We start from the raw sequence: 12443 nt of genomic DNA, 5'->3' as shown, positions 1-12443 counted from the left end.
AAAAAAAAAAAAATGCAAGTATTAAATAAAATGTAAAATAACTGACACCTGTGTTTATTTCTCTTTCTGCCCAGAGCTCACACTTTTGCCACTGCCCATCAAGCCTTCTCCATCCGCAGCCTGTACTGGACCAGTGAAGACAGGAGGGAGGGTCTTTGTGTTGGACCACAAGTGCTGGCCTGCTCCCATGAAGGCTGCTATTGATGGTCTTCTAAACAAGCACCGTGAACAGAAGGACATGCTCAAGCTTGTGCATCAGGAGTATTCTGCACTTGTCCACAACACCAGCTGAGATCCCAACAGCCTACTGCATCCAACCACCAAAGTACACATTTCACAGTACATCAAACACACCTGCAAACTGTTAAACACATCTTCATCACTTAACACCAGTTCCGAAAAGCTAGAGGAAACACAGAGACTGTGGCAGTTCCTCACGACAGACAGCATGACCACCATGCCTGTAGTGACCATGCCTGCTGCCACTGTAACCCCCCCCCCCCCCCCCTGCCTGCTCTCTCTGTCACCTCATCTGTCTCTCACCACACCATAGAGAAGATCGTTGTGGATATCATGGAGAAGCAGCAGAAACAGCAGCAGCCAGCTCCAGAGCTGAAAAAGCCCCATGCAAAAAAATGTCTGTCTTGTGGCCAGCCAAAATCCAAATATGAGGGTGATGGGAGCTCTATCCACGAATTCTATCAAAAAGGTCCTGTGAGGTATTTCTACTGCTCCAAAAAAGTATTTGATACATATGGAGCAGAGGGCCTGACAGATCCCAGAATGCCTTTTAAGAACTTTGTGGACACAGAGTTCTTCCAGAGGGAGCTTGAGGCCACAAGGCAGAGAGTGGAGGAAAAACAGCAGCAGAAGAGGAAGAGAGAGGAGGAGCAACAGAAGAGGAAGAGAGAGGAGTCACCTGCACAGGGAAGAAAGTGCAGATTCTGCAAGCAGGATCTGAAACAGGGTCCAAACAGCCCCCACATCCACACAGGTTTCCCTGGGGTACCGGGAAAATATGTTTACTGCCCTGCCAAAGTGTTGTCCCTCTACAGGGAGGAGAGAAACACCTCTCCAGCGAGGCGTCCAGGGGGCATCCGAAAAAGATGCCCGAGCCACCTCAACTGACTCCTTTCGACGTGGAGGAGCAGCGGCTCGACTCCGAGCTCCTCCCGAGTGACCGAGCTCCTCACCCTATCTCTAAGGGAGTGCCCAGCCACCCTGCGGAAGAAACTCATCTCGTCCGCTTGTACCCGCGATCTCGTTCTTTCGGTCATGAGCCAAATCTCATGACCATAGGTGAGGATTGGAACGTAGATCGATCGGTAAATTGAGAGCTTTACCCCCCTACTCAGCTCTCTCTTCACCACGACGGTCTGATACAGTGACCGCATCACTGCAGACGCTGCACCGATCCGTCTATCGATCTCACGCTCCATCCGTCCCTCACTCGTGAATAAGACCCCGAGATACTTAAACTCCTCCACTTGAGGCAAGGACACTCCATCGACCTGAAGAGGGCAAAGCACCTTTTTCCAGTCGAGAAGCATGGCCTCGGATTTGGAGGTGCTGATTTTCATCCCAGACGCCTCACACTCGGCTGCAAACCGCCCCAGTGCACGCTGAAGGTCCTGATTTGACGAAGCCAACAGAACCACATCGTCCGCAAACAGCAGAGACGAGATTCTGTGGTTCCCAAACCAGACCCCCTCTACACCCTGGCTGCGCCTAGAAATTCTGTCCATAAAAATAATGAACAGAACCGGTGACAAAAGGCAGCCCTGGCGTAGCCCAACATGCACTGGAAACAGGTTTGACTTACTACCGGCAATGCGAACTAAGCTCCTGCTGCGGTCATACAGGGACCGGATAGCCCTTAGCAAAGGACCCCGGACCCCGTACTCCCGGAGCACTCCCCACAGGGTGCCCCGAGGGACGCAGTCGAACGCCTTCTCCAGATCCACAAAACACATGTGGACTGGTTGGGCGAACTCCCATGAACCCTCGAGCACCCGATGGAGCCTGTAGAGCTGGTCCAGTGTGCTGCGACCAGGATGAAAACCACACTGCTACTCCTGAATCTGAGGTTCGACCATCGGTCGAATTCTCCTCTCCAGTACTCTGGAATAGACCTTACCGGGGAGGCTGAGGAGTGTGAACCCCCTATAGTTGGAACACACCCTCCGGTCCCCCTTCTTAAACAGAGGGACCACCACCCCGGTCTGCCAATCCAGAGGCACTGTCCCCGATCGCCACGCGATGTTGCAGAGGCATGTCAGCCAAGACAGTCCCACAACATCCAGAGACTTAAGGTACTCAGGACGGATTTCGTCCACCCCAGGAGCCTTGCCACCGAGGAGCTTTCCAACCACCTCGGTGACTTCTGCCTGGGTAATGGATGAGTCCGCCTCTGGGTCCCCAGTCTCTGCCTCCTCTTCGGAAGATGTGACGATGGGATTGAGGAGATCCTCAAAGTACTCCTTTCACCGCCCAACAACATCCCCAGTCAGAGTCAACAGCTCCCCACCCGCACCGTAAACAGTGCCGGTGGAGAGCTGCTTCTGCCTCCTGAGGCGTCGGACGGTTTGCCAGAATCTCTTCGAGGCCAACCGATAGTCCTCCTCCATAGCCTCCCCGAACTCCTCCCAGACCCAAGTTTTTGCCTCTACGACCGCACGGGCTGCGGCACGCTTGGCCTGCCAGTACCTGTCAGCTACCTCTGGAGTCCCACCTACCAACAAAGATAAGTAGGACTCCTTCTTCAGCTTGATGGCATCCCTTACTTCCGGTGTCCACCACCGGGTTCAGGGATTGCCACCGCGACAGGCACCAGAGACCTTGCGACCACAGCTACGAGCGGCCGCATCAGCAATGGAGGTGGAGAACATGGTCCACTCGGACTCCATGTCTCCAACCTCCCCTGGGATCTGGGAGAAGCTGTCCCGGAGGTGGGAGTTGAAGATCTCCCTGGCAGAGGGTTCCGCCAGTCGTTCCCAGCAGACCCTCACGATACGTTTGGGCCTGCCAAGTCTGACCAGCTTCCTCCCCTCCCAGCGGATCCAACTCACCACCAGGTGGTGATCGGTCGACAGCTCTGCCCCTCTCTTTACTCGAGTGTCCGAGACACGTGGCCGAAGGTCAGATGATACGACTACAAAGTCGATCATCGACCTCCGGCTCAGGGTGTCCTGGTGCCACGTGCACTTATGGACACCCTTGTGCTCAAACATGGTGTTTGTGATGGACAAACTGTGACTAGCACAGAAGTCCAACAACTGAACACCACTCGGGTTCAGATCGGGGAGGCCGTGCTTCCCGATCACCCCCCTCCAGGTCTCACTGTCGCCGTCCACGTGGACGTTGAAATCCCCCAGGAGAACAATGGAGTCCCTAGTCGGAGCGCTATCTAGTACCCCTCCCATTGACTCCAGGAAGGTCAGGTACTCTGCACTGCTGCTCGGCCCATAGGCAGAGACAACGGTGAGAGACCTGTCCCCGACCCGAAGGTGTAGGGACGCGACCCTCTCATTCACCGGAGTGAACTCCAACACATGGTGACTGAGCTGGGGAGCAATAAGCATTGCAACCCCAGCTCTCTGCCTCTCCCCGTGGGCAACGCCAGAAAAATGAAGCGTCCAGCCCCTCTCCAGGAGTTGGGTACCAGAGCCCATGCTGTGCGTGGAGGTGAGCCCGACTATCTCTAGTCGGTATCTCTCAACCTCCCGCACAAGCTCAGGCTCCTTGCCCCCCAGCGAGGTGACATTCCACGTCCCAACAGCCAGGGGCTGTGAGCATGGACCGGGCCGCCGGGCCACCTGCCCTCGACCGCCACCCAATCCTCTCTGCACCCGACCCCCATGGCCCCCTCTGCAGGTGGTGAACCCACAGGAGGGCGGGCCCACGTTGCTCCTTTGGGCTGAGCTCGGCTGGGCCCCATGGGCTGAGGCCCGACCACCAGGCACTTGCACGTGAGCCCCAACCCCAGGCCTGGCTCCAGGGTGGGACCCCGGCTCCGCCATACCGGGCGACGTCTCGGTCCTTGATCTTTCACTGGTCATGGAGGTACTCGGGAACCACAATTTCAATTTCAACTAAATTTTTCTGAAAACATAATCAGATGGCAAAAATTAGAGGGTCAACAACAGTTAAAATTTTATTAAAGTTGTATGGTCTTTCAAATTTCACAACCCGACAAAATTTTGTTTCTACTGAAATCCAAGTATGATAATGTCGGTTTATTTTTGAAACATGTTGCAAAATTACAGCTCATTTTAATGAAGAGAACAAACCTGGAGGGAATTCCACAATTAATATTTTATTTTCCTTTAAAAGCTGTTTGCAGGAGAATGTGTGTGTGCATATGCATGAGATTTTGATATTACCTGGTTTCAAAAACAACGTTTTTAGATTTAAATATTTCTCACTAACTTTTACAAAATCTATAGGAAAAATATTAATTTTATACAGAAATAAGCTGTGTCTGAGCATTTTCTGCCATGTTGGATTATTTTATTCAAGAGAACAGCCAACAGATATCGGTACTCTAATCATCTTATTGCCATGTGCCTCCCACCCTCTCACGCAAATTGGGGGAAGCCTCCACGTGATTGATCTATGGTGTATCCGGAAAGTCTTCACATTTTTCCAAATTTTTTTTGTGATCCATCCTTATTAAAAAATGGAGTAAATTCATGTTTTCCCTCAAAATTGTATTCACAACACCCCATAATGACAACATGAAAAAGTTTTTTTATTTTTGCAAATTTATTAAAAATATAAAAAAAGAAGTCACATGTACATAAGCATTCACAGCCTTTCCTCAATACTGTCACTGAGAATGAAGGTAATGGGGTTGATAGTTCTGAAGGTGTTGCTCCTGTTGTCTGCAGTTGCAGTAGGAACAGACTTTTCATTTACCATGTAGACCTTGGTTTGATTCCCTGTCAAGACATCTGTCTGCAACCTTGGACAAGACACCGTGTGTATGCATTTTCCCAGTCCACCCTGACATACAGTGCATCTGGAAAGTATTCACAGTGCTTCCAGAATGGATTGAATTATTTTTTTTTATGTCAAATGTCTACTCACAACACCCCATAATGACAACATGAAAAAAGTTTCTTAGACTTTTTTTTTTTTTTTGCAAATTTCTTAAAAATAATTAAAAAAGAAACAACATGTACATAAGTACTCACACCTTTTGCTCAACACTTTGTTGATGCACCTTTGGCATCTTCTTGAGTATGATGCCACAAGCTTGGTGCACTTATCTTTGGACAGTTTTGTGCATTCCTCTTTGCAGCACCACTCAAGCTCCATCAGGTTGGATGTGGAGCGTCAGTGCACAGCCATTTTCATATCTCTTCGGAGGTGTTCAATCAGATTCAGGTCTGGGCTCTGGCTGGGCCACTCAAGGACATTCACATAGTTATCCTGAAGTCACTCCTTTGATATCTTGGCTGTGTGCTTAGGGTCATTGTTCTGCTGAAAGATGAACCGTCGCCCCAGTCAGAGGTCAAGAGCGCTCTGGAGCAGGTTTTCATCCAGGATGTCTCTGTACATTGCTGCATTCATCTTATCCCCCAATCCTGACTAGTCTCCCAGTTCCTGCTGCTGAAAAACATCCCCACATGATGCTGCCACCACCATGCTTCCCTGGAGGGATGGTGCCTGGTATCCTCCAAACATGATGCCTGACATTCACACCAAAGAGTTCAATCTTTGTGTCATCATGATCCCAGAATTTTGTTTCTCATGCTCAGAGTTGTTCAGGTGCCTTTTGTCAAACTCTAGGTGGGCTGCCATGTGCCTTTAACTAAGGAGTGGCTTCCGTCTGTCCACTCTACCATACAGGTCTGATTTGCTGCAGAGATGGTTGTCCTTCTGGAAGGTTCTCCTCTCTCCACAGATGAATGCTGGAGCTCTGACAGAGTGACCATCGGGTTCTTGGTCACCTCCCTAACTATGGTCCTTCTCCCCCGATTGCACGGTTGGCCAGCTCTAGGAAGAGTCCTGGTGGATCTTAACTTCTTCCATTTATGGATGATGGAGACCAGTGTGCTCATTGGGACCTTCACAGCCACAGAAATGTTTCTGTAAGTAAGTAAGTAAGTAAGTAAGTTGAGGGGGTTTCTGTACCCCTCTTCAGATTTGCGCCTAAAGAAAATCCTGTCTCGGAAGTCTACAGACAATTCCTTTGACTTCATGCTTGGTTTGTGCTCTGACATGCACTGTCAGCTGTGGGACCTTATATGTAGACAGGTGTGTGTCTTTCCAAATCATGTCCAATCAACTGAATTTACCCCAGGTGGACTCCAATTAAGCTGTCAAAATATCTCAGGGATGATCAGTGGAAATAGGAGGCACCTGAACTCAATTTTGAGCTTCATGGCAAAGACTGTGAAAAGTCATGTACATGTGAATGCTTAGTTTTTTATTTTCAATAAATTTGCAAAAATCTCAAAAAAACGTTTTTCACATTAAGAGGAAAAAAATAATTTCATCCATTATGTCATGCTTTGGTCCTGTTTGGGTTCCTGTCTTATTTGTCCCCTTTTCTTTTCCTTCTGTTTACCCTGGTCTTGATTTTATTGTTGTTTATATTTTTGCCACTTGACTATTTTCATTCTTGTTTGTGTTGTGGGCTGGGGTGTTTGGCTGGCTTGGTTTTTGTTTTCTGTTTCTCCCACCAGGTGGTATGCATTCAGGACTGAGTGGCTGAGCATTAGGACCTCACCCTGAACACCTGAGGCTTGTTTTCACATGCAGGTCATCAGGACTCACAGCTGTGGTGTATTTTGTCTTGATCAGAGATTGCTGCATTTAAACCTTGAATGCACGGTGTGTGATTGCCAGAGACTCGACCTTGTGAGCAGACGTGTGAGATCGACGTCAGGAGAACAATCTCACCATCACGGACGCAGAGACCGCTCCAGGTTTGACGCCACAGTCTGTGAAGGAGGATTGGGTGAGGTCTCACGCTCTTCAGCACACTTCCTGAGGTAATTTGGTTTTGGTGACTTTTATGAAGTAATGACAGTGGATTTGGTGTCCCTCACACCTTGTGTTAGTGAGCTGTCACGTTATGCTAATTGTCTAATCAGCTTCTGCTGCAGTGGAGATTTGAACTGAGTTGTTCCGTGCCTGCAGGGTGAGAAGCTGATGTATAGATTTAAGCCAGGAAGTGTTTGCTGATTGCGTGCACCTTTGAGTTGTGTCTCTCTGTGTGGAGTTGGACTCACCTCATGTTTTCTTTCTTCACAGACTCGGTTTGTCGCGGCCACCTGGGGGGTGTCGGCGGGGTCCCTGGGTCCGAACTGCTGTGGCTCCGGACCGTTTGCGCTGTTGAGAGCGCGCCGTGTTTCCACCTCACCAGACCGCGGACGTTTTAGTTGTTTAGCACGTCACTTACTGTTATGTTTATTAAATTCTGTTATCCTTTGAACCGTGCTCTGCTTATTTTATGCTGGGTCCTTTCAAATGCTGGGTCGGTGCTTCGACCGCGTCCGAAACATAACAGTTTGGGTCTCATTATTTGTGTTCATGTATTATTCTGTGGTCCCTGGTTTGGTTCTTTATTTTATTCTTGGTTCACTGTATTGCATTTTCAGTTCAGTCATTTATTGCTTTTCTTTCTGTATGCTTGAGTCACTATCAATCTTGGTTATCTTTTATTATATTAGTCGTGTCTGTATTGGTTAACTTCAGCTGATATGCATTCTCTGACCTTTCTTCATATTTATCTTCTATGTCTGGTTGTGTTCTGGTAGTCATGAGTTTTAGTTTTGACAGAAGGTTTGGTTTGGACACAAATGCAAGACTCACAAACACAGCTCTGGTTGACAAACTTTAGTGGTGTGACAAGCAGTGGTCGGTACATGGGTAGACAGTCCAGAAAACACAGCAGCAGAATTATTAACATCAGGCTTTATCGTGGTCAGAACAAACGGGCAGGTGGTCGAAAACACTTTGAGGCAGGCAGGACTATGGAACATGAATGAGAGCTGGAAAGAAGGCACAGGGCGCATCAATCTGGCAAAGAAACAAAGAATAATGAGCAGTATATATCCACCCCAGCGACGAGCTGCAAATTGAACACAGGTGAGCATGGAAAGGACTGGAAAGGGGGGCGTGACCAGGGAGAGAGAGAGACAGACACACCCACCTGTAAAAGAGACAGAGAGACCCAAACAGAAAAGCATCCAACAAGGAGATAAACAAAAAAGAAGACAGCCTACACACAAAAACAGACTACAACCAAGAAATAAAAGCAGATCAAACACACCCCCGACAAGTTTCTGTTACAATTCATTTTGTTTTTAGTCTTATTTTATTTTAGTTTTTCATATTGACTGCATTATGCTTTAGTCACAGGTTTTGCTTATTATTTATCTGCAGTGTTTCATATCTGACTTTGTTTCATTTGTGATTTATTGCATTCTCTGTTTATTAGTTGTCTTGTATTGTCATCTAATTTTCAATCATTGCATTAATTTTTATACTTTATTCAGTGTCAGTTCTGTTCCAGTCTCGAGTTTTATTATTGATCTCCTAGTTTCCCACTTTTTAGATTAGTCTCATTATTTCCTAGTTTTTTTCCCCCCTTTTGTTTTGCTCACATTAATTATTGTCTGCCTTACGCATGTTACATTTTCCACCATTAATTTTCCAGTGACTTAGTTCTCTTGGTTCTGTCTGCATTGTGTTTTTCCTCCCCTCACTCTCTTGCACCTGTTCCTCATCTGTCAGCCACGGCCCCTTTCCAGATCCTTCGTCCTCACGTGCGTCTTGTTTTCCTGTCACCGCCTTCCTTACTTAAACTCCATCTGTTCACTCCCTCGTTGCTCATTTGTTGATCTCTATCACTTACCAGCACTTCGTCTCTGTCCTGTTTATGCCAAGCCATGTCTTTGACTCTGCTCTCTGTACCGGATCCTGCTTTTTGCCTCAGCTCTGAAAACCCAGTTTGGTCGTGTACTGACCCTGCTTGTTTATGACCACGTCTTCTGTCTCATCCCTGCCTGGTACTTTTGCTCCGCGGACTGTCTTCCAGTGTACTGAATCTGGCTGTATCCACCGTGGCCACCCCAAACAAAATGGGAGCAGTTGAAAGGCTCAAGGACCCTTCCTTAATCCCCTAGTTGCTCCTGGTGTGTAGTGAGCGCCTTGGGTGTGAATGGGTGAATATGAGGCATAAATGTAAAGTGCTTTGAGCTTCTGATGCAGATGGAAAAGCGCTATATAAATGCAGTCCATTTACCATTTATGAAAGGACAATAGCAACAACAACATTATGAAATAAGGCTGTAACAAGACAAAATGTGGAAAAAGTGAAGCACTGTAAATACTTTCAGGATGCACTGAAAAGGGCTGAGAATGACTAACTGAGAATGGCAAACACAAAGCTATTAACATAACAAACACAAGCTTCCATTAAAAACCGCACGGTCACAGAATACAGTACAAATACAAATATTAATAAAGTAAATCATGAGAGGATCTCAGCCATGCATCACTGTACATTTAACCAACATGCAGTTTGAAACACAACGATATAACATTAAGATAAACAGACTTATGATAGACAAACTATATTGACCAGAAGGCTGTGAAGATGAAGCAATGTACCCCTCCATACAGACATTTATAATTTTACTTATTTATTGCACATCTCAGTGTTTTAAACAAATGTAAAGCATGGACTGTAATCATAAATATAAGCTTTTTAGGAATACTATTGAACCTTTAAGATCAGCATTCAAACATCTTTTTTTCTTTCTGGGAAATAGTAAGAATAATTGATTTCACATTCAAATATCATTTTTTTTTCTTCCTGGGAAATAGTAAGAATTAATTGATTTCCTTCAAATTAATTTTGCTGCCTGCAACAATAGTTTCTGTTTCATGAGAATGTGTCAAAATATGTTGGTGCAGTTACTCTGATCAAAACATCATGAATCCTTTTGGAGGATATTAGTGATAATTAAACACGTTTTCACATTAAAGGGAACAACTGAAAAATTTGTGGACGTCTACTCCATTATCAATATATCGCAATCTGGAGTAGTATTTTCACTATGTTCAAAGAAGCAGCATTTATGTCATGTAGTAAATCTGACCTGAAGTATATAATTCATTTTACATTAAAGGCTGTAATAAATTGTTAAGGCCAAAGTATTATAATACTTTCTACTCATATGTTGACATGCTTCTGATTTAAACCAGTGTTTTCTGGAATTTCAATACGCAGGTACAGTGGGCTGGTTTTCTCTTGCAGTACTCTTAATACACCCACAGATACAGATCAGTGTAATACACCAAGTCAAAGGAGGCAATGAAAAAAAAATACCATATGACTCAGTGAAGAAGTATCCAGTCAATTGCTTGTGTCCATTGTGGCCTTTAAAAAAAGAATATAACATGCTTGTAGAACAAATATATATGCACTTGCCCTTACTGTTGTTGGAATCATTTAATCATGGTAGGGATCAATTCATAGTCCTTGTGACAGCACAAAGTCAGCTTACAACCATATTGCTAAAGGGTCATGACCAAGCAGCACAAATTGTCAGAATACCAGAATTCCCAACATGACTGTCTCCTAATCCAATCTCAAGTACACACTGGCTTTTAATTCCCTTTGCTCTGTTCTTTTGGCTTTGCCTTTATTGTTGTGATGATTTCTGACTTTTTATGTTTGAGTCTTTTGTTTTTGTTTTAATTCTTATTATGTTATTTGTTTGTTTGTTTGTTTGTATTTTTGCTTTTTATGTCTATGAAATATTTCACTCTACAGCACTTTGGTCAGCAGTTGTTTTGAAATATACTCAACAAATAAATTTAGATTGCATTTTTGACTGGACACAACACTGTTGTTGTGAGGGCCCGAATCTTTACAACTGAGCAACAACTGAAAGAGAATCTTGAGAGTTTTTGGCTCTGTCAGGTGGGAGTGCACTTCTTCAATATGATAATTTAGATAATTTTATGACAGCAGGCCTGTAAACATACACATTGTAATCGTTCAAATACGAGGGTAGGCTGAAAAGTTCTAAAGCTCCCCATGAAGGAGTAATGCATTAACTGCATTATAGTGAGCCTTAGAACTTTTCAGCCTACCCTCGTATTTGGCAGAAACCCTCAGTTTGGCCTCCTATCCCCTCTCCAGCCAGCAGGTGGCAGTAATCCATCTGCCCTCCTCTAAAGAAGACGAAAATAAAAACGAATCTCGTTCGACTTCCTGCCAGCTTCCGTAGCTCCGGCTAGTTAGCGCGAAACCAAGAAAACTGTCTTTGAAATACTTTAGTCAGTAAAACTCTAATATGTTTCTTAAAGCGCCCCGAACCATCACAAATCGAAAATAAACGGGAAGAAGAAAAGCCGAAGTTAGCTCAAGAAGCTGCGGAGTCTGTCGAAACAGCGGCTAGCTGGTCACATTGCTGAATGCTGTTTTCAAGTCTGAGGTTTGCTGATACATAGGTTTGTTTTTAAACTTTAGTTTTTGTTTGACAATAATATAATGAAGGCAAACCCTTTGACCGAGCAGCGTTTTTCTCTATGGAAAAATATTGAAGTTGTTTGATTGAAATACTGTAAAAATTGAAGATTCAATTGGGCAGTATTTTATTAATTTTCTTCAGGGGTTGATGATTTCATTCAAAAAGTTTATACAAGTTTATACAACAAACGTTATTTATTCTCCTGACGTATGTGGCACTGGCAGCATTTATAACGTATTAAATTGCAAGTATAAATATACTGAGAGATATTTAATGACAATATCATAAGACAACAACATTTTAATTCAATGAAACTAGATACTTATGCGCTGTACAATGTAGAAATATTCATTACAGGACCTCTAATTATAAATAAGCAACACATTAGTAACAGTTCACTGTAATTCTATATGTAAAATGTTCATTATCGTACCTGCCTTTATGAATAAGCAACAAATTACTAACACACACACACACACACACACACACACACATAATATATATATATATATATATATATATATGTATGTATATAAATTTGATTCTTTCTTCAAGATCTGTGATCAGTGTCACAACAATATATTATTTATGCCTAATTCACAAATTTGATTATAAATGACTAATTACAACTGAGCAATTTTTAAGAAGCTGATCCATTAGATAGTCAGATTTCAGGTGGATTCCTGGGATATTTCAACATTGAGAAGACCTTTGTGACACGAGTAGATTACTAACTGGGGTTTATATTTGACTTTCAGATAAAAACATCACTAACCTGAATGTAGGTCCAGAGCGTAGTTTCATTATTATTCCGTTGCCTTTTAATTAGTACACAATCAGCTTATTAATATAGTGTTCATAGCTTGATAATTTTGGTACTTTGTAAATACTGGAAGTGGTTTGTCATAGAATGGGGCCTACACGGCCCAACTACTGACTTTGGAA

This window comes from Thalassophryne amazonica, chromosome 18 (assembly GCF_902500255.1).
Source record: "Thalassophryne amazonica chromosome 18, fThaAma1.1, whole genome shotgun sequence".
Taxonomy (NCBI): Eukaryota; Metazoa; Chordata; class Actinopteri; order Batrachoidiformes; family Batrachoididae; genus Thalassophryne; species Thalassophryne amazonica.
This window is presented reverse-complemented; position numbering follows the sequence as displayed.